Source organism: Chrysoperla carnea, chromosome 1 (assembly GCF_905475395.1).
Source record: "Chrysoperla carnea chromosome 1, inChrCarn1.1, whole genome shotgun sequence".
Lineage (NCBI taxonomy): Eukaryota > Metazoa > Arthropoda > Insecta > Neuroptera > Chrysopidae > Chrysoperla > Chrysoperla carnea.
In genome coordinates, this window is record NC_058337.1 from 133,049,203 (window position 1) to 133,073,074 (window position 23,872).

The window sequence follows — 23,872 nt, forward strand, 5'->3', positions numbered from 1 at the left end:
TTTTGACAGGTTGCCCGATCTTCTTTTTAATGTAAGATATAAATTCATACATTATTTTGCATTCGTTCTCCTTCCTTCTTTTAATATTTTGCCGGTATGCAATTTTCTTCCGGGCGACTATTTTTTATCCCTCGAACCAAAAAAAAAGGGGCGTTTGACCGCTATGTCTGTGTTTGACCGCTATGTATGTGAATCTGTCTGTGTGTCAGTCTGACTATGGCTTGGTAGCGCCTAAACGGATGAACCGATTTTGATTTTTTGGTTCTTTTTAAAAGGTAATTTAATGGAGAGTGTTCTTAGTTCAAGTGTTAATTTAGGTTTCCGTACCCGTTTAAACGCCTGAATATTTTATAAATTCACCTTTAACCCAATATTAAAACCTAAACGATTTCAAATTACCTTTAATTATTAAACAGTTTTTAAAGACGCTTCAAGCTCAAACATAGTTTTCGTTAAATTAGAAAATGTGTTAGCTGTGAAAATATAGCCTACGGATATTTAAAACTTTATTTCCCGAATTTATACAAAACATTGTATTTATAGTTAGAATTATAAATATTATAACAATATTGGAACTAGAAATACTCGGATACAGCATTTGAAAGCATAGTATTTATAGAAAACATATATATTATTTATCACAAAATATACCAATGAAAGATCTTTAGTACAGTCTAAAAAAGATATAACAACCGTGCCAATATTAGTGCCAAAGCATGCTAGGTAATTTTTGAGCAGTAGGTCAAGTTTGGAAATTAGAAAACAAGACTAACCCAGTCTTTGAAATAATATTTCAATCTTTAGTATAATTTGTTGAACTCAGTTACGAATGGTTAACTTTTTTAATTGCCTTTTTATGTAATAATTTAACAATGTAAGTTGTTGAAAATGTAATTTACTTAAACAATTCTCTAGAAAATCAAAGTAAGTTGAAAAATAAGTGATGAAAAATTAGTGAACCTATCTGCTATTTTGCGGCTATTACTGGATGCCAGTGCCTGACAGTGTATCACGACTATTTCAGGAGCTGTCGCAGTGGTTAGGAGGAGGAGACAATGTTATCTTCTCTGTCACTGCCTAGCTCTTGCCATGAGGAGATGGACTTACTTGAGCCAGCCTCTCTTTGACGACCTCTTCTACTTAAAGTTCGTCGATGTCAAAGCACTCCTGCTGTTCTTAAACAACTCCAAATGGTTCATGGAGTAGTAGCCGGGGATGGGCTAGCCCTCTTTCGGTATCACAATGGACCCTATAATGGTCTAAGTGTGTCCCACAGCTACTCTAACCTAACCTAAACATCCACAATTTTATGCATAGCAAAAGAATAGTAAACTAGTAAAATCATAAAGTCACCTTTGATTATAGACACAAACTATCATTGCAAATTTAATTACCGCCCTCTGTGAAAATATACGAATACAATTTTTGTAATGACATCTATTATTATAAATTAAAAACTACTCATATTCTAATTTTTTCTGGTTTCCCATTATTAATATATTATTTTTATAATTTGTAGTTACAGCGACATTCAACTATTGCGGTTTTTGGGATAGAGATATCGTAGTCTTAATAATAAATTGATGAAAATACCTTAAAAGTCGTAAAAAAATTATTACAGTTTCTGCCACACTTAACATTTTCAAAAGTTCTTCTATTATATTTGGATATCATAGAAAACTTTAAAAGCAACTGCTTACCAAAATAATAATCTATATTATAATTATTTCAAGCACAATATATATATAATGTAAAATATTATTATTATTGTATTATTTGTGCATCAATTGCAATTATAATTATAGTTGTAGCAACTATATCAGAACATAGAAGATATCGTTTGTCGATGTGTATGTATGTCAGAAACATTTCCTTGCTGCATTCGAGTACTTAACTACCTTCACTTATATACCAAGTTGAGATAATAATCGTACAGATTGTATTTATAAGAACTGTGTATAGATTATAAAAGCAATTTCTGTACAATATATAAATGACGCAACATTCATCACACAGTTGTTGCGAAAACTAAGCAAAAAGCCCGTTAAGAATAATTACAAAAATCCGACTTGTTTAGGAATTGTAGACAATTGTTGATTGTTCGATGGGTTTATTTTAGATTTTTTGTTTCTTATTGAAATTAGGAAGGAATGAAGCACATCTGGCACCGCTCTTAGGGTTGTGGCTATTAGGATTTGTTCATTAAATAAATTGCGAAAATTGTTGCTTTCCAAAACTTATTATTATATTCAAAGTGCATATACAGTTTTAAAGAATACAAGCTGTATATAAGAAAGATATCTATATACGATATGAGATTTATATAATACTCACGTTATATGATAGGTAGCTATATGGATGCAGCTATGGTAGGTATGCTCTAGTAAAACTTTCAATCTACCTGATTAATTAATTTATAAATCATTTTGTTCTTTTTACAACAAAACATTCTATCTGAAACATGATTTGTTGATCATATTTGTGCTGTATTCCTTGCATTTCTACATAACCTGACTCGAACCAATACGATCTGAAGATGAAGATCATACACTTGAATGTATCTGTCTGTATGGTATCTAATACATGTATTTCGATACGTATGCTTACGATATGTTATTACAAACTTTATAATCTCAATTAAAATTTAATATTGAGTGGTATAGAAATTCGAAGTTGAAACAAAAACCAAATCAAATTAAAAATGGTAATAATCAACAAAGTTATTTCAGATATGCCATCAATTAAATGAGAAACATTTCAAATGAAAGTTGTTTGATTTTTAAAAAGGAACATTTAAAGGCAAGCCCGTTCCGAAATGTTATGAGGGTCAAAGGAGCCCACTTGTTAAAGTTATCGCATGTAAAAAAATGTATAGTTTAATAATAACTTGTAAAATTAATTCTGTTGAATTAGAGGATATAAGAAGAATCTTAAGTTAGTATACAAAGATAAAACATAATTATACTTCATTTAATTAATCTCAAATATTGTTAATTTATTCCATTGTGTTTGTTATTTAATATACTTAATATATATCGAAAGGTACTTCGTGCCTACCGAGTGCCTACGACACTTTGTATCGTCTTTCTTTCTTTAGTTAAAATTACACCTTTTTAAAAAACTTATATTTACTCAAATATATATGTGCTCAAACGATTTTCAGGAAATTAAGTATGGAGAGGGTTGTTAGGGCGAAATAATATTTAGCAGTTTGGTTTTATTTTTAGAAAATGCCTTTTTAGCCATGTTTTCAGGAAAAACTGAAACATAAACTGCAAAATATGACTTTTCCTGACATCTATTGTCGAGTATATACATTGTACGTGGTGTGTGTCGTATATCTTATATAGTGTGTCGTCCATGTGGCTATATCAGTTTTGGTTGATATATAGCTGAAGTGATAGACGTATTTCGTAGTTTATGGAATGAAGTACAATACCGAGACATTAAAATTGGTACTTGTGTGGAGACATGACAAAGCTCGGTCATCCAGGTACTTATTTATACATTCAAAATAAGTCACATAATTTCAATAAAAAATTAAAAATAATCATACTTTTAGACAATAACTTTTTATTGGGGGAAATACGGACAGCATTGTGTGAACAAGGCAACAATGGTAGTGCATTGTGGTCGTAACAGAAACAACTATAGTATTGTGGTTGTAAAAAACTCACACAATACTCACACTGATTATCGTGTGTGCGATTTACTGCTGCATTATTTGATAAAAATTATATCTCGTTTCACTAAAAACTAATATACTGTTGCCGTGAATAAAAACCAATATTTATTGACAATATTGTAGCGAAACAACATCCTTAAGTATATACAAATTCAATCTTAATTGGTAAGTATGTTTTCTTATCAATGTGATAAAAAGTAAACACTGACATATAAAAATATGCTTCCATAAATAAATGTAGAATTTCTTCCTAAATTGATTCAAATAAATAACGAAATAGAAAAAAAAGAAGTTTAGCAGAACTTTTATTAAATTGCATGAACCAAATTAAATATATATACGATTGAAGTCAAACTATACAATTCGAAGTCACATTAGTTTAACATTCTGGTAAGTAATATACAAATATCAATTACTTCACATAACAACTAGTTAAATGTATGTAAGAAAATATATTACATTGCAATATTGTAAGACTTGTAGAGCAGTAGCAAATGGTTTTATAGGATGGATACATTCTATGTACAAAGTGTAACGGATGTATGATAAGAGAACTGGCAACGATTTACAATAGTTTATTTTAAGGAGATATACAAGGATTGGATAATACTAGGAATTTCAGTAGAACTTTATAAATTCATTTTTTGATTAACAAAGTTTTTAAAAATCACAAAAAATTCCGAGATCATTGGGTTTTTTATTATTATTTTATCGTTCAAAGTTAGCTGAAAAAATGATGAATCATAAAGGAAGGTTATCCTTTTCAATTTGATAATTTTATATCAAAAAATCTAGGGAGTGTGATAAAAAACTATCTAAAATATTGAGACAATCTTGTAGTTTATAATAATGTCATAAAAATATAAGGTTGTCGATGGTATAAAAACAAAATTTTAATTAAATTATGAGTTCATTGAAGAGCATTGATGATTGAAGAGAGATAGATATATTATCAATTTTATAATCATCACTTACACAATATATTATATATTTTTGTAGTTTTTGTAGTCGCTTTAAAGGATGTATTTGGTTGATATGTATGTACCGTGCAATAAAACAAAACTTTTTTACAATATTGTAGGGAAACAATCTGGAGATACCGTAATCTAGCGATACCTAAATGGTCAGCTTCAAAGCCCCCCATGTAATGTCGCAGAGGTCGTCTGTACCCCGTTCACGTTGGCCTTCAGAGCAAGAACCATCACTTTGGATAAAATATGACTAAAAAGTGTGAACGCGTTTTCTTGATTCTCAAAGTATATTATTTGCTGTGTATTGAACAATTTTCAAAATAGAAAACGTCCTTGTTCCCTATTCAAAACCGCCCTGAGATTGCCTTTCGTCATGAAAAGTTGCCAGCTGTACAAGCTACAAGAGGGTACTCAAAACTACGAAACACTTGTTAGCTAGTTTCGTAAACCTTCAACTGTATAGCATTCCCACTCACTGCCATTCTCTAGACTTCAAAGTAGACTATTTGTTGTGCATTGTAGTAAAATTAGACTTCAACCGTGCTTCCTGTTCTAAGCCGCTCGGAGACTACTTTTCATCATGATACATTGCTAGCAGTGAAAGCTACACAATGAACTGGAAACTCCAAGACACTTGTTAGTTTCACTCACTCGCATTCCCTAGATCCTTTCTAGAGAAGATAATACTCCGAATAGTAGATACTTAGAATATACAGAATTGTAAACTTTTTGCATCACACGATACAATAGATAAATGTATAAATGAAGGTATGAACGCATCCCATATGAATTGAATGTGGAGACCTCCAAACAAAGACGAAGTCAGTTATTATAGTCTCTCATACATAGAACATTATTATTGTCACAATGAATACTTGCACTGCTCTCACACTCGTATAACTCTGTTATAAGTAAGTCACCAGAGTAAATTATTATCTATCTAAGTGTATATGTCGAATGAATCGTTAGGCATAGAGTCAGTCACAGAATTTGACACTCATCATTAACTCGTCGGTACTCGCGTCAACAGTTTAATCATTCGCGTAATTTTTAGTCGCGTGTTGAGAGATTTGCGCACGCGTTCAGCATAAGCGTCTGAGCGCGTTACATATTCTTTAATCTTATAAATCATAACCACTACACAATTTAATATAAATTTATCTTTTACTAGCTAATAAAAAATAGTTTGATTACGTGATTATTAAATGATATTTGAGAGTGAAAATATTAGAGCAGAGAAATAACATAAATAATTATATTCATTAAAACTAATTCCATCATATTTCTGTAACAAGTTTCTTATAGTTTATGAAGTACGATTTATATTAAACTAACGACAGTTCACGAACAGGGCCGAAAATTTTCGAAGTTAATATTTTTATGCTTACATCGTTACTCTCGTGATGAGAGAAATTCTCTTAATTTCTGAAGAACTTAAAAAAACACATTTTTAAAGGGTGGCCAAAATCGGAAAAAAATTTTATACCGATCAGACTCAAATTTTGGTTGCAATATCAATTTTTCCAATATTAGAATAATTTTTCGAATCATTTCAGTGTGGCTGTAAATTAAAAAATATTCGGTTTTATAATTAAAGAACTAAATTCTTTGATTATCTAATTTATCAGTCGGAAATTCGATTCGATTGCTTTATTAACGCGCTTCTTTCTAGTATTAGTCAACACAACTGCTCTCAGATGCATTACGAACTTGACCCTTATCAAATTCTATAGAAATAGAAATGTAGACAATTCAGCCGACTTAAACTATTAAAAATGTTTCCAACTCTCATACCATAAAATAGATATGTCAAATACTCCTTTTGATCCCAGACTAATATAATACGATAGATAACACATAACATATATGTATGTAATGATTCTCCACAATATATCAAGATAATTTCAAACAATAGAATTATATGATCATTTATAGTTCTTTGACATTTAATGTAATATTAAACTAACATTATTATTATCATCGGTGTTATTATTGTTATTGATTTTATATCACTCTGTACAATGTTAAGGTTGCGATACACGACATAAATTTATTAAAATAAAAGTTTATTTTATTAGTTGTGTCGCTAGTTTTATTTGGAACGATTAAAGTTTTAAACGAACATGGGTATAATCGAGAGGGAATAAGAAAGGCTGCTACTACAAGAGTCTAAGCATTTGGCTTTTGAGATCGTTCTTAAGGTGAACAGTTTACAAAAGGAAAAATGCCCCCTTAGTAACCATTTCTTGAAAATCTACTGTGGACTTTTAAAGTCCGTTCTAATAAAAGACAAACTAGCAATATAAGACAAAATTAGGAGAGACTTTCGAGGAATTTCTCGTGAAAAAAGGCAAACGGCCGTAGGCGTAACCTAAGAGGTAAGCGAGAGAAAATATAAACTGAACAAAAATAGTCAACAAAGTGTGGAGGTTTTCCCAAAGGTCACTGAAATATTCACGAAGTGAATAAACCCAACCCATTCCAAAACAACGAGCATTAAAAACATATATAAGCTCAAATTTTCAAAAATGCGTAAAGATACAGAAAATTCCGTAACTGGGGAATATCTATAATTTTTTTTTCCGTAATTTTTAACAAAATATTAAAATACTTTAAAAGAGAAAAATGAAATTTAAAATTAAAATCGATCAAGAAAGAGACAAAGAGATCTTACGTACACGTCATACACTTTGTTTGCCACAACAATTCCATTCTAAATTCTTTTTTGCTAGAAAGAGATACAAACAAATATTTGATGGCTTCAATCGTGGTTGTTTTTATCGTTAAACGAAAAATAATTTTTTGTTGGTTTGTTACAGGAATGAGTTTCTACTAAAGCAAAAAAAAAACTCTTTGGCACTCCCTAAGTAATTTCTTTCCGTTATACTGGACCCTATTTTTCAACGTTGTTTTTTAAATTACATGAATGAATAATCTTTCAAATTCTAAGAAAAAAATGACGAAAAAAGATAAATTGTATTCCCTCTTAAGAATTAAAAGAACGATAAAACAATTTCCTTTTCAATTTTTTTTTTAAGCTTTTTATTTTGTACTAAAATTTTTGTGATTTAAATGGTTTGTTTTTTTCTATATTATTCTAGAGAATATTAGAAAGTTTTAGAACATTATTTTTCTATAATAACTACGTGATAAACATTATTTTATTGTTAGAATTTCTTTCTTATAAAAATTGTCCATCAAATTTATATTTTTCCTTGAAAGTTGTATTTTTTTTTTGTATAAAGTTAATTTTATTTATTGAATTTATTGTTCGATTCAATATTGTTATGAATAGTTGAGTTTTTCTTTATTACAGTGAAACTGCTTATAACGATCATTTAATGAACCTGATTTTTATACTTTTTGGGTAAAAATTACCCCATCCACCAAGTTTTATCAAACGCCAAAACAAAATTTTGTTTGCGTTTTTCTCGATCTTGTCAAAGGCGTACCGTGAAACTGTGAGCGAAATTCTCATAACGCGAGTGCTGACGTGTTTAGAACTGGCCATCAATGTCTGATCAATTTCTTATATATCAGTCCAGTTTATGGTTTTATGGGTAAACGAGACACAAAAAGAATTCGCTAAGACTGCCTTGCATGGAAAATATTTTTTCTTAATTCATCGTTCATAAAAGTTTTATTCGTGATTTTGTTCAATTAATTATTGTTCCATATAATTGACAGCCTCTCTAATGCAATAATATATTCATTGCGATATCTAAATTATCGAATGTCAAATAATGACATTTTAGACATGACATTTATTTACACAATTAAAATACCAAAAATATAATAAATCTACAATAATGTTTACAATAATTTAAAGATAACACTTTACTAGTCTCTAATGATAGTATCAATTAATATCAACATATTTGGTATACAGGGTTGTCCAACAAGATGTAAACACTGAAATGGCAGAGATTTTGTCAAAAATGATCTTAACACATAAATGGAAAAAATACGATTTAAAAAAAAATTAATACATATAGTATTTAACAGAAGATAATGATATGGGGTAGGCGAAATTCCTGCAAAAATGTGGAAAACGCAGGAAACGTAAAAAACAAAATATGTGCCTATGCCAGTCAAAGTACCATGTAGAAAACACTTAAAAATCAAATGGTATTTCTAATTTACTACGGTGGTAAATAGGTTTTTATATAATTAAAATCAGTGGCTTCTTGAAAAGGAATGCCTGTTGTAATTAAGGTAAGAGCTCAATTGCAAACTGAGTAAAGCTCGGTAGCACAGGTATATTCTATCTACGTAAAATTATAATGGATAACCCTCCCGGTCGATCAGGTATCTTCTATCTTGTGACAACTTAGTGACCAACCCTGTATTATAGACAGGTATATCTGTCTACATTCTACACTATCCATTATTTAAATTAAATGTCTATATTTAGAAATTTATTTACATTTAATAAATAACATTCTGAGCCAGACTTGTCGAAATTTTGATCGTTCGTTATACTTCTTAGATAAGGATCTACCGATAAGGTGGATGGTAGTTAATTTTCAGGATGCAAAACTGAATTTAGCGCCACGCACGCAATTTCTATCAGCTTTTTACAAGAAGAGTTTTCACTCATTCATTGCATCAATGTCTTTCGCCTATATTTTTAAATAACGAGCTCTGCATGACAAGACCGACTTAACGAATCATGGCATTAATTAAAGAGTCAAACCAGAAATCGCGCACGGGTCTCTTGAATTCATGCCAAGCGCCATTACTAATTCGGCAATATGTGCTCTAGAACCTACATGTCGAAGACGTTTGGTATGAATCCGAGAGAGTTGGATTCAATTCCTGGTATGTGTGTATTTTTCACAAGCTATTTGTCTTTATAGTTTACGCCTTTGTATCATAAACTATTATTAAGAGTCGAAAGACTTTGACGTTTAAATTCGTATACAAAATTTGGTAAGCATACAAAAAAAATAAATTGTAGCATCTTTTCGTTTTTAGTTTTTGTTGTTTTTGTTAACAATAATTAGTGTAAGAAATCTTACCAAAAAAAAAAAATCCATTAGAGAGTTTTAGTTTTATGGAAGGAAAGCGATACGTCAAAAAGAGAAAAAATCCATAATTCGAAAAAAGATAAAATTATTTGAAGATAGAAAAAGTTTAGAAAAATAAAAGTTATTTATGTTTTAAATCAAGCGACATGCTCATAAGGCGAGTACAGACAGGTTAAAGTTCTAGATTTATATCCACAATAATTTTCAGTAAAATAATAGTTCAAAACAAATCCATGCATTTCAAGTATAGACAAATAATGTTTGCAGTATATAAATCAATCAAGAGAGTATACCCTGTAGACTAATTACTATCAGAAACTTGATTAAGAACCGTATTCTCACTATAGGATGACATCCTGTACTCTCCCATGCATTTATAACAATAGTATTTGTATATAGTGTATAAATTTATATATATTATGTAATCAAATAAAAACATAATGCAGTTTGAAAATTTGCCAACACTTGTACAGTTTACAGTACAGTATAGTCAGAGTTGTACACATTTGTATTTTGTAATATACAATACACTAGCGAATCGACACAAATGTACTCTGTATTACCGACACTACTATAGACTAGTAGAGTACATATTATAATGTGTTTAGATAAGACTTTAATGTATATTGAACAAACTATTTTAATAATATTATAATCATAATCAAAAATGTTTTTTTGTAGGAATAAAAATAGTGATAGTTGTTGTGGGACACCCCGTACGAACTATGTCCCTTTCGCTATAAATTGTATATTTAAGTATAATTTAAAAAAAATCTATTGATGGGATTCAACGTGACGATCTTGCAAAATAGGTGCGGACACCAATATCGTCGTTGAGAATACCTACTATTAATATTTTAAGTAAAAACACTAACGAGAAAGTCTTCCACTTTTCTGAAGAGATACACAAATTTGAAACACGGCGTACATCCATAAAAATTGCTTTCAGAATTCGCAAAAAACTCAGCATATAGGATTCTTTTAGGGTCTTTAAAGTACAAAGTCGAGTTCATTAAGTGATTGATTGAGTGAATTTTTGAAATATCACCTAAAAGCCTGCAAAAATGGTGCGGACACTCAAGTCCTCATTGAGAATACTATTATTATTTTAAGTTGATATACTAAGGAAAGCGAACCATTTGGAAAGCTGGAGAAAATTGATTTCAGAATTCGTAAAAAACTCGAGGGTACCATTAAAATCGATTAAGCGATTGGTTGAGAAATTTTTGAAATACCACCTAAAAGTCTGCAAATAAAGTTTTTATTTCGAGGAGATTTTGGGAATATTAAAAAAAAAATACACTAGTGAATCGACACAAATGTACTCAAATTTTACCTGATGAAGTTATGAAATATAACGAAACGTCGTAACATTTGACAACTTAACATTCGCATTATTTTTTCCAAGTTCCTGATTCTAATTAACCATTTATAATATTAAAAAAAAAAAACTCTCCAAATCATTAAAAGAGCTAGATAGTTACTCTTATTAATTTGTGTGCGATATTTCAAAATATTCGTAGTCTATCCTCAAAATGACTCAGTTTTTGTTGCACTTGGGTCAAAATTACTCTAGAAAGACTTTTATTCAGCTTGGAAATGAAAATTGTTTCTTAATCGGAAATTTTTTTAGAGCTATGCCTTTGAAAAAAAACGAATAAATCACAAAAATATATATTTCCAAAATTTGAAGAAAAATAATTGTCATATAGAGTAATATTGACCTAAAAATTACAAAAATCGGGCTTATTAAACGAATGAGTGATCTAAGTTTTTGAAATAAAGTCTTAAATTCTGAACTAATAGCTGGGATTTTAAATCGATTTTGGATATTTTGAAAATAATATTTAAAAAAAGTTTTTTTAATTGAAAAAATTAGTCATTTTTTTCAGCCAGTTCAATTGTGCTATGATTTATAGCTGAAAGTTTTTCCTTAATTACTTAAAATAGTTACTTAGCTTGGACCAATTGGGGATGGTAGAGTCATAATGATCCAAGTAAAAAATATTCCAAGTAAGAGATTTTTGATTTCTCGGAGTACATGATATAAAATGGCACTTGGATGAGTACAGCATGAAAAAATTATTAAGATTTTTTTTTCAACATCTTTGTTTTAAAGAAAATAATACTTGAATCATCGTTTCTACCATCGTCAATTGGTCTGATTATCCCTCTATGCAACCATGTCTGTAAATGTTCCATATATCCCATGTTGTAAAAGAAATATATTTATATATTTTTTTGCTAATCTAGTCATATTATTTAAATTTTCATATGAATATGAAACTCAATAAGTTTCTCAACTCCTAAATATAATATGAAAATAACTAGAGCGCACATTGGCTCTAGGTTACTTCATAGAGACACAGACAATGAGAGTGTTCATAGATTCATTGAAGGAAAAAACTTTTTAAATTATCTTTATTATTTTACTATCAAATAATAAAATGTTGGTTATTTCCTATCTCTTCTCTTTCACACTATATATATCCGACTGTTTGTCTGTTACACCCTTGTTAAATGTTTTTATCAACTATCCAATAATAATAGGAATTGGTCTAAGACCTGGCGCTGTATTTGTCCGTCGTTCCATAATGGCTAGAAATTTGAAAGGATTTTGATCACAAATTTGGAAAGAATGACCCAAATTTAGTACAACTGCATACTTGGTTTATCAAAATTGGATAACAATTGGATGTGATAGAGCAAAATTAAATTTTTTGGATTTTGATGACGTCATAAAGTCAAAAATTTGATTTTTTTGATAACATATGCAAATTTGAAAAGATCTCATTGGATTTTTTTTTGAAACCCACTAATTTTGGATGATTCTTTCCATCTGTGATGTCAGTTTTTCACTAGCTATCACTTTTGTGCTTAATTCCGGGACCAGGCCTCCACATTCTTGGAACCTAATAGAGCTAGGTTAATTTTGTTCACAGATTTGGAAAGTATGACCCAAATTTAGTAGAATTTCATACTTGGTTTATCAATATTGGATAAAATTTGGATGTGATAGAGCAAAATTAAATTTTTTGGATTTTGATGACGTCATAAAGTTCAAAAATTCGATTTTTTTAATAACATAAGCAAATTTGATCCGATTTCATTGGAATTTTTTTTGAAAACCACTAATTTTGGGACATTCTTTCCATCTGTGATGTAAGTTTTTCACTAGCTATCACTTTTGTGCTTAATTCCGGGACCAGGCCTCCACATTCTTGAAATCTAATAGAGCTAGGTTAATTTTGTTCACAGATTTGGAAAGTATGACCCAAATTTAGTATTTCTTACTTAGTTTATCAAGATTGGATAAAATTTGGATGTGATAGAGCAAAATTAAATTTTTTGGATTTTAATGACGTCATAAAGTTCAAAAATTTGATTTTTTGATAACACAAATACTATCAGTATACGAGTTTTCCAGCCCATCCCGATATAAATAAAGCGAAACCTAAAAACTTTCCAATGGCGGATGTAAACTTTTTACGGCCCTGTTATAACGAAACGCTTATCTGTGAACATTTGCCAAACTTATAGCCGTTCTAATAAGTGTCAATTACTACGTTTGGACACAGTTCCTATACTTACTTGCTCTATCAGTTAATAGTCATGCAAATAGTTTGTTTAATTTTCTATTACAATTATTTAATTGGATGAATGAACATGAAATGTTCTAGTCAGAAAATTCTACTAGAAATTGTTTGAATTGGAAACTTAATTGTGTAAAACAAAATTCAAGAAAATTAAAAAAATTATATTCTTGAATTGACAGATAATAATTGAATTTATTTCCTATTATTAAATGTTATAAAATTTTTAATAAGGTTGATTAAAACTGGGTATATCATAATCTACTCAGGCAGCCAGGCGAAAATTTAAACCCACAAAAATCCATTTACTTCGAAGAAACCTCGAAAAGTCGAGGTTTCCAAGTTTCTTCTCTTTGAATTTGGCTCGTCTAGTTCAATATTAGGTTCAAGGTTTTATTTATGGTCAAAAGAAATTCTTGAACCAAAATTACCTCATGAAACAATTTTAGGAGATCAAAAAGCTTTGTCTAAACGCTTAATAATAATGTTATAAAAGACAAACTAGAAAGTGGCGTTAAACTACTCTCAACACTGCCCTGCTTTCTTGTCACAACGGATAAGTCTACTCCAGTACGGGTCACAAAAACGTATGGAGGAAAATGAAGTCAAGAATATTGAGAATATAAGTTTTGTTGAAAAGTTTCCGAAAAAGAAAATTAGAAACTACGTAGGCAAGCCAATCAAATTATGGGTGAATATTTGTAGTCAAGGTTTGATAGCAACCAAAAAATACCAATTGATCATTTAAAGCGCGTAGTAGCAACCACTCCTAAAAACCTAAAAGTTAAAAAAGCAACTTGCGGAACAAGACGAAGCTGAATTCAGTTTTTGGTCAGCAATCACTGATTGATATGTAATATATAGTAACTTTGAATGCCTCCTCGAAATGTGGTTTTACAAGCGCTTCCTACGATTCTCAAAAGTTTATTTACCCTTTCGAGCTAAATCTGTGTGAAAATTGTTTGTAATAATCTAAACCAGTCCTCTAGATCCAAATTTTGACATTTAGGGATAGAAGAAGACAATTTTACTAACAAAACTTTGATTAATTTTTTTGTTTCTGACCACTGAAAACGATGCTAGATTGGGAGCTCACTCGCACCCCACTTGAAGGATATCATCACCAACGTATGCTCTAAACATGTGGTTTTAGTCGGGTAAAAACTTTGTTTCTTTAATACTTAATACTAGCTCGACCCGTGAGGAATTCCGGTCCCGAAGTTACCGTAACCCGTAAGTTAATATTTCTTCGTTTAAATTATTTGTCTAGCGTGTTTTTGCCAAAGCGGTACATTTTTAGACCGTGAGTATATTTTTCGTCGAACCTTTAACATAATAAGCTTAAGAATGGGGAGTGAATCATGAAATTTGATAATGGAATAAGGAAGATAAGGGCAGGACAGGATAAAAACTTTCTAGAGTAAGACTAGCTCGATCCGTTAGGAATTCCGCTTCCGTGCTACCCGGGGCTACACTGTACCCCCGGCTAAAAACAACAACTTAATTGTTTAAATTAAGTTGTTGGAGCATAAATTTAAAAAATAGCTTAAATAAAAATAGCTTTATAGTTGTGAAATATCTGTTGTTCTGACTTACTCAAATATGTCTTGACTTGAAAATGAGAGGTGAACCATGGAATTTGATAAAGGAATAAGGCATGCAAGGGTTGGACAGAAAAAAACTTGCTAGAGTAAAATAATATATAAAGATTAAAATTAGTCATAATTTTTGTAAAACACAATCAAAAACTCGTCGATTATTGGTCAAAAAAACTATTAAATTAATTAATCATAAAGTTTTAAATGAATTCCTTTTATTATTCGATTTAAATTCAATAAATGATTGAATTTATTATTTATTATACAAGGAATTAAATTCCCAATAACTGATTTGTTTGTTTGAACAACAGAACGAACAACTTCAACATTATTTAAGTAGAATTTTAATAATAAAATGTTAATCCTGATATTATTAGTTTTGAATATAATTGTTGTAAATGTAAGTAGTATAACTATAAGGACAGTATATAAGGAAGCTACCACCATTAACAATCATCATCATATTGAATTGAGGTCACAGGATTATAAATGTCCTTTACTTATATAGGTACATATATTGAGAAGTTTCTATATGCATACCTTATGTCTACATTATAATATGATCTTAGATAGAATATGCATACCTTATATTTACAGGACGTTCAAAAAAAAAGCTTATATTTTTAAAAAGCTGACTGATTGGAAATATTAAAACAGGATCGTATTTTCAGGGGAAATCAGCATGAAAAGTTTTTTGTAAACACCAATACTATGAAATCGAATAATTTGTTTTCTGAGGAAATACGGGACGGTCAAAAATCCTGATCCTGTTCTGATCCTTAGCCTGATATATTATAAATGTGAAATTTTGTGAGAATTAATGAATGTATCAAACTAATTATAACTGCTAACCCATAGGTATATATTTTAAACATACAGGATATGTCACATTTGATAGTTACAATAATTCGGCTATTTTTTTCTGTAATTTCTGAAATATTTTCTTAAAATCCCTAATATATACTGGCAATGCTTGCCTCTATACATAATTTAACGAATTGTTTAAATCATTCTAACTAATCTAAATCAATTGCTATCACTATATTTTTTATTGTTTTTCTATAGATGTTTGTTTGTTGCGCTTTCACGGAAAAACTACTAAATGGATTTGAATGAAACTGTAAAACAATATAGCTTATACATCAGAATAACATATGAGCTATAATTTATAAAGATATATTTAAAATACATTTTACTTCTCTATCTATGATCATCATTTTGAAACATAAATTAAATATTTTTGTAGCAATTTAAAATAATAAATGAATTAAGATAAATTCATGCTCATCTTTCCTGATATACTCAATGAATTATGACTATTTTGTACTGAAAAAAATTGAAAACTGTGCGTATATTTTAGCTGAGTAAAACAATCCCTTCGAGTGTTATGGAAGGGGGATAAGAAAAATCAAGAGAGTGGGAGGCTATAAAGCGGTGATTGTTACTTTTAAGCCCAGTGAAGCGGGCGGGTCTCAAGCTGGCAAGCGTATATTTTCAAAAAGTAATATTTGCGACTGGCAATAATTTGACACTTGTTAATTTGAATCTCTAGATAATTTGAAACTTTTTCGCGGTCTCTAGAGTGTCAAATTATCAATAGTCGAGTGTTTTTCAATAATTTCCCCTAAATAGATTCCATGAATTTTGAAATACTTTGTGAAGACAATACAAATTTCTCGTAAACCACCCATTACCTATTGTAAGTTTACAACCTGGTGTAAATGTATTCAACATTATTAGTACTTAGTATTTCTGTACGATATATACAGTATAGTGCATGGGTATAATGGATATTAAGCTGCAATACGTATATATCTCTATTCTATCATATCTCATTCTATAACAACAATATGAACATATTTGGTTGGCGATATGGCGATCTTGGAAGTTTCTATCCGAAGAAGTTCGTTGAAAGAAAGACTTCTTAGGATTGTAGTCAATTTTAAATACACCCATTGATAAATGGTAAGTAGTCAGGTGGTCTAAATTGGAACTAGGTACTAGGTAGGTAATTTTTACCGCCAATTGGCGGAATTTATCTTATTTGAATTTGAATATTTTTATTGGCCTTTTAGTACAAGTATTGCCATCTGGTAGTCGAAATTGTAGCTACTGAATTCGGGTCTTCTTCCAATTTTAATTAGTACGAATTAGTTTCGCTAGTTGGCGAGTTGCAACTCCCAGTTATCAAAGTAACCTTGATCAAAGGCATCGTGACTATTTCCCTTAATTAATAGCGGTTCGAAGACGGGCGATTTGAATATGGGCATCAACAGTTCGATGATGTAAATATTCTTCACATTATTTTCGATCCGATTGGTATTTTTAGAAACGACAAAAAGCGTAGCTTCTCTGTATTATCACTTATTACATTCTAAAGGTGGGGATATACAGCGAAAATAGATTAGGCGAACATTAATACCAATCTCAAGTGAAGTCGACTACGACGAAAAACGATATCGACTTCGTTGAGGTGTCGATCGAAGCGTATTAACGGAAATATGATCTGAAAGGATTTTATAACATTTGGTAGGGTCGTTTCGAGTCGGGAAGTTTTTCTTTAAATTCTTTCATGTTCGATATCGCGCGAACAAAACATGATATCGACGTTTAGATGTCGATCGAGGCGTATTAATGGTAATATGATCCGAAAAGCTTTTCATAACATTCGGTCGAGTCGTTTCGAGTCGGTCTAGTTTATATTTCTTTTCACTTTGTATTATGCTTATTTTAGATATACGAAAGGTTTCTTTTGATAGTTTTGGACATTGGTCATTGTCCATAAGATATTCAATATGATCTATATCTGTGTATATATAGAAACTGCGCTGTATATATGAACCATACATATTATTGAAATTTCAAACCGCACATCAATTTCCTTGTTATTACCTCTTTAAGAAAGACTGATGAGATTTCATTGTTCAACAACCAGTAAACACAATACTTCAATACCATTCTTCACTTTAGTTGGTTGCCCACTTCACTTCTAGACCGTTTCCTGTATGTCCTCTATTATAAAGATATGCCAATGTTTTAACTAATACAATATTGATAAAGAATTAAATAATGCATTTCAAAATTATTGAAAGAAGAAATCAATTTATTTTATATTTCACTTTATAGTTAATTTGTAGTTCTGGTCGTATCTTGACCGATAAATTTGTCGGGACTCCTTAAACCTAATCAGGCTTAGTCTTTTTGAAATTCATGTTACTGCTCCATCTATTATCATCAATTTGAACCATAAATTAAAGATTACTGTACAAATTTAAAATAGTATATATAAAACAAATCATGGTCATCTTTTCTGAAACACTCAATGAATTATAACTGATTTATAATTCAAAAAATTGAAAATTTTGCATATATTTTAGCTGTATAAAACAATCCCTTCGAGTGTTATGGAAGGGGTATAAGTGAGATCAAGGGAGGTGGGGGCTACAAAGCTAATTTTTAAGCCCAGTGAAGCAGACGGATATCTTGAAAGTAAACTATATATGTGCCTTTCATTTAATATAAAGACAAAAACTTCGTCGGGGGATCCTATCACCATACAATAGTTGCTTTCTTACACTAAAACTACAAATAATCAAAATAGTTAACGTAATCAGAAAATAAGTTTAAAAGATCGTAAAGGAAATCTTCAATAAAATATAATCAAGATATTTATTACACGAACAGATTTCCCCGTATCTGTAAAAGTTTCTCCACCATCTTATCTTTAAGAAACCATAAAAGAATTGAGTAATTTAATAAAGTATAATTGATTCTGATTCAAAGAATTGATGATGCCATTAAAGTTTTTTTTTTTATTTAAAGGAAAACATTTAACTTTTTATTTTTTTATTCCCCATGCACATATTATAATGGGGTCACATAAAGTTTAATAAATAATATATATAAATAAAAAAATCGTTACGCAGTAGGTACGTTAGGTAAGAGAATTTCCTTTTGATATCAATTAAAAATGAAACTTGTTGAACTATTTTAAAAGAAGGATAGTTATAAATTTTTGTGAATATTCTCTAAGTCATAGAAAGGGGCCAAAGTTCAGTCCTGTTATTTGAAAGCCAGACAGCATAATAACTGGACAAATAACACGTGATTTATAGGGCGGTCCAAATTTAACAACAAAATTTCATCAAGTATAAAAAAACTTTTAACAAAAAGAAAACCGACTTCAAAAGAAAAACTTTTCAAAAACAAATTAATATGCACTAAAAAGTAAAAAAATAACGATAATATAATGCAGTTAAAATTATTGTTATTTTTGGAGTCGGTGTCAGCCAAGGAAACAACTCTGATAGAACAGTTAGCTACGCTGACACCGACTCCAAAAATAACAATAATTTTAACTGCATTATATGATCGTTTTTTTTAATTTTTAGTGCATATAATTTATTTTGAAAAGTTTTTCTTTTAAGTCGGTTTTCTTTTTGTTTAAAGTTTTTTTTTATTTTGTGATTTTTAGTGAATCTGAAGTACACTAATTTGTCATCAAAGAATCATCGAAATCGGTTGGCGTGATATTGAGTTATTCTTCCTCTTTTTGTGCATACTTAATGTAAATTTAAGACTTTTATGATTTTCTCATGGATGCCGTTGTCAGAATTAGACCAAAATGAAACGAGAAGCACCAGCTTTCAAATAGATAAAGCATCATCAAAATCGGTTCACCCAGTCAAAAGTTCTGAGGTAACAAACATTAAAAAAAAAAATACCGTCGAATTGAGAACCTCCGTTTTTTTTGGTTGGAAGTCGGTTAAAAACATAACACAAGAAGAGAGAGAGAGAAAGGGAGAGAGGGAGGGAGAGAGAAGAAAAACAAATAATTAAAAGAAACTAGTTCAAACCAGCAAAAAAATCAAGCAAATCAGAGTAAAAAAGTAAGCGCTACATTTATAATGTACGAAGATACTATAGGAACACAGTTCCTACCGGATGTCCAATGATATCTCTATTTTTTTTATAATGATCGATGCGATGGTCGAATTCCTGTTGTAAAACTTTTATCATAATCTAATGAGTGAAATAGTGAGTGAAAGCAATAAGTAAAATTTCATCATCGCTACAAAAGCAATAGCCGATTGGTAGTGAAGAGGAAATTCGTTAAAAAACATTGCGAAATAAAACTCCCTCAACACACAATAGTTAACAATCTATTCACAATAATTTCTCTCCCAACTCTCCTATACTTTGGTCTATGATATAACTTTGTGGGAACTCCGTGTAATAAACAACAAAGTTGAATAGCTTTTTGGAATTGAATGTGAATGCAGCAGCAAATACATAGCGCATACCTTCACATCGGATGTAAGTTATTGAATGCTTGCTTATACACTGTGTTAGTACGGTATGTACGTGTGGAAGACTAAGGGAACAACGTGCGGGTAGTTAGTGCTTGCTTGATTGTAGAAAATTGACATGAATTGTGTAAGACAGAGATACAAACAATCATATATAAAAATGAGAAAGTATCATACAGGTTGTAACAGGGGAATTTCTTTCAACGATCCTGTTCCGAAATTGAAAGTAATCTGAACGTAATTCCTCCAATTAGTTCTCCATTAACCCTTCAGTTCTCCCACCGATATTTATTCCTTTGATATTTTCTCAAGCGTTCTGCACATGTCTCAAATATTTCATACGTTCACAATTCTTTAATTTTCTACGTAAGAAGTGAATACTTTTAGAACAAAATAAAAGTAAAAAGTATCATATTCATTAATAATAGTGCAAATATTAATTAATTTAATTCTTTGCATATTAAAAATGACGATTTTATATAGAAAATAAATATATTTGTAGGTTATGTACCAGTAAGAATGCTTCCAATAAAAATTAATAATGTAAAATAATGTAATGTAAAACAAAGCATAACAATTATTATCACTAAAATAATCACAAAATTAAATAATATGACATTTCATTATTTTGTACAAATAAATTTCAACGATTTACCCGTACATAGCCGAATATCCGTAAACGGAAGGATTTTTAGCAATATTTTTTTAGCGTTACAAACTTGGGACTCAACTTTGAATACCTTGATATATATTACATATATACAGGATATAATACAATTATGCGATAATAATACATTTTTATTTCATGTTTTAGTACCTGATAGCCTTGACACGCTTGGAGCCAGGGAGTTTTGGCACAAGGAATTCTCGGTAAAAACAGTATTCAAAAATTTTTAAGGAACCTACAAAATTCAAATTTTTCGATAAAAAATATTTTTTCACTGTTTCTTTAGCTTATTTCAAACAAAAAAGGACTTTTTTCGAGAAACGTTCGCGAGGATTGCAATTTGATTTTTGCGTATTTCAAAAGTCGATGGCTATTATAATTTTTGTTGACAGTTGAAGATAGTTCCAAAAATTACTGTTTAACATGAAATCTTATACAAAGATTTACAAAAATATTATGGAAAGTTTTTTCCCTATAACATCCTGTTGAATGAAGTAAGTGGATTCTTTAATTTCTATAAATTATAATTTTTGTAACATCGATATAATAAAATTCTGGAACAGTTGAAGATAGTTCCAGAAATTACTGTTTAACATGAAATCTTATATAAAGATTTACAAAAATATTATGGAAAGTTTTTTCCCTATAACACCCTGTAGAAAGAAGTAAGTGGATTCTTTAATTTCTATAAACTTTCAGCTCGCATATTCTTCATTATGATAATAAAATTCTTCACTGCCAATATTCTATATACCCTCTGACATCAACAGCCGTCATTTATTCGTTGTGTAATCATAAAAGTTATGTAAAAATTGATTTTATGTTTGTTGACAAAAAATAAAATAAAAAATACTGTAAGTATTCGAGATTTAAATGTCTTTAACGAGTCTTCTTTTCTTCTTGCAAGTTTCATTTATTTTTATTGTTCTTATTAAATTATTATCTATCTTACAACCATGGCAGCGACATCGTGATTAAGTTGTTCAATATGAAAATTATTAAATGACGTTAGTTGGAAAAAAAATATAGGTCAAGCGGTGAATAAATAGTGGTTACGGGATTTTAAATATGTCTATAGCAGTTGATTATAAATGAATACATAGTTCTTGGAAATTTGTTTCAGCAAATTAGAAGTATTATAGTTGTAATTAAAACAAGTGAAAACTACCAGTTCATTGAGTCAATTGTTAAAATACCCTGTAAAGAAAGTGTTGAATGCATAGAATATTATATAAAGAGGAACGCCAAGGCCAAAAAATTTGCGATATGATGAAAGAGAGAGAAGACTGCCAGTTAGTTCCTATGTGTCCTTGTCTAATCTATATGTCATTGGCTAGATGTAGTTTACATTAAACAAAATCTCTATGCATCATATCATTATGACATATGACTATGACAAGACCACATAAGAACTAACTGGCATTCTTCTCTCTCATTCATCATATCGCATTCAATTACAGGCTAGCATATCCCTCGCGTTATCTATGTATAATATTCTATGGTTGAATTTCAGGGTTTAAAAAGCCAATACAATTATGGCAGCCTTTCGGTCGGCATTTGGTTTTCGAAAATTTTGCTATTTGGAAGTTTTCAACTCCCTCCCTTTTATAGTTTTGGAGAAAATAGACACCCAACTAATTTTAATATCGAATACAAAAAGGAAATCAAGGAAGGAAAAGTTCAAGTATTATTTTATCGACAACATGCCACTGAAACCCCCAATAAAGGCCTCTAAATTTTTTATACATAGAGAAGTTTTTTTTATCAAAAAAGTTTTTAAATATAGACAATTTTTTTACACAAATTTGTTAAATATAGTATAAAAATGTCTAAAAAATAATCAAACTTGCATTCATTTATCATGAAAGGTTTTCCATATCAGTTTTCCAAATAAAATTAAGTTTAAATCAACTTTCTTTTTTTTTTTTCGTTTAAATTAATGTCTAAACATTGATCAGTTTATCTAAACCTCGTAAGAACACAAAAAATATATAGTTTTCCATTTAAATAAAATTCCTACAATTTGTTAGGAAATATGAAACTATCGCTATTTTCTCAAACACATAAATCTAATCGAACAGAAGATTACAAATACGAGTAAAAAAAGAAAACCGAAGCGTATAGTGAAAATGCATGTGACGCAATGATTGTGACAAATTGATTTAGTTGTAAAACTATCAAAGTTTTCATTTAATGTACAATGTATTTGAAAAGTTAATAACCCCGACTAGATGGTGTAGTTATAATTAAGATTAAACTTAATAATAATTATCTCCTAATTTTCAGTTGAAGTTTAAGGAAGCTAGCACTTTTTTCAAATGAATAAAAGTTTGTTTTTCGTGACAAAGAGACGCCGAATACAGTGTGTTATATTACAAACGCAATTCTTAGGTATTAAATATGGATTGTATCGATTAATTTTTTTTTTTGAAAATTTTTTGAAAAAGTGTCGATTAAAGTTTTTGAAAAAAATTTGCTCGACACTTTTGCAGAAATATGATCCGAGAGTAAATTTTCAAATTTGGTCGAGTCGTTTCAAGCCGGGTGAGTTTTTTCTTATATTTTTTCCTGATCAATATCGCGCGAACAAAAAATGATATCAATTTCGTTGGAATGCCGATCGAAGCGGAGTCGAGCCGGGGAGTTTTTTCAGAAATTCTTTCCTGGTCGATATCGCGAGAACAAAAAGTGATATTGACTTCGTTGATATCGACTTTTTTTTGTACTTTTTATCACTTGCGCAATATTATTTAGTATCTAAAATAAAAAAAATAAAAAAAAAACAAAACAAAAAAAAAAACAAACAGAAAAAACGTCGATTTTTTGTCAAAAAAACAAAAGAACACCCCTTAAATATCAACTAGTCATCGGAAAGAAATTGCTAACAAAGTATTTATTTTATTCAGAAGAGGTAACTGTCAAACATCAAACCTCCGATCATTAGCGTGTCTCTTGTTTTATAACACCCTGTATATAATATAACAAATCTCAAATACATAAAATGCATGAAAAGAAAACC

General features: G+C 29.9%; 1 protein-coding gene across 1 annotated transcript in view; it reads right to left on the bottom strand.

The window, feature by feature from the left end:
• LOC123306093 (lachesin-like) overlaps nt 1-23,872 on the bottom strand; it is a 607,394-nt gene that overhangs the window by 77,446 nt on the left and 506,076 nt on the right. The window lies entirely within an intron of this gene.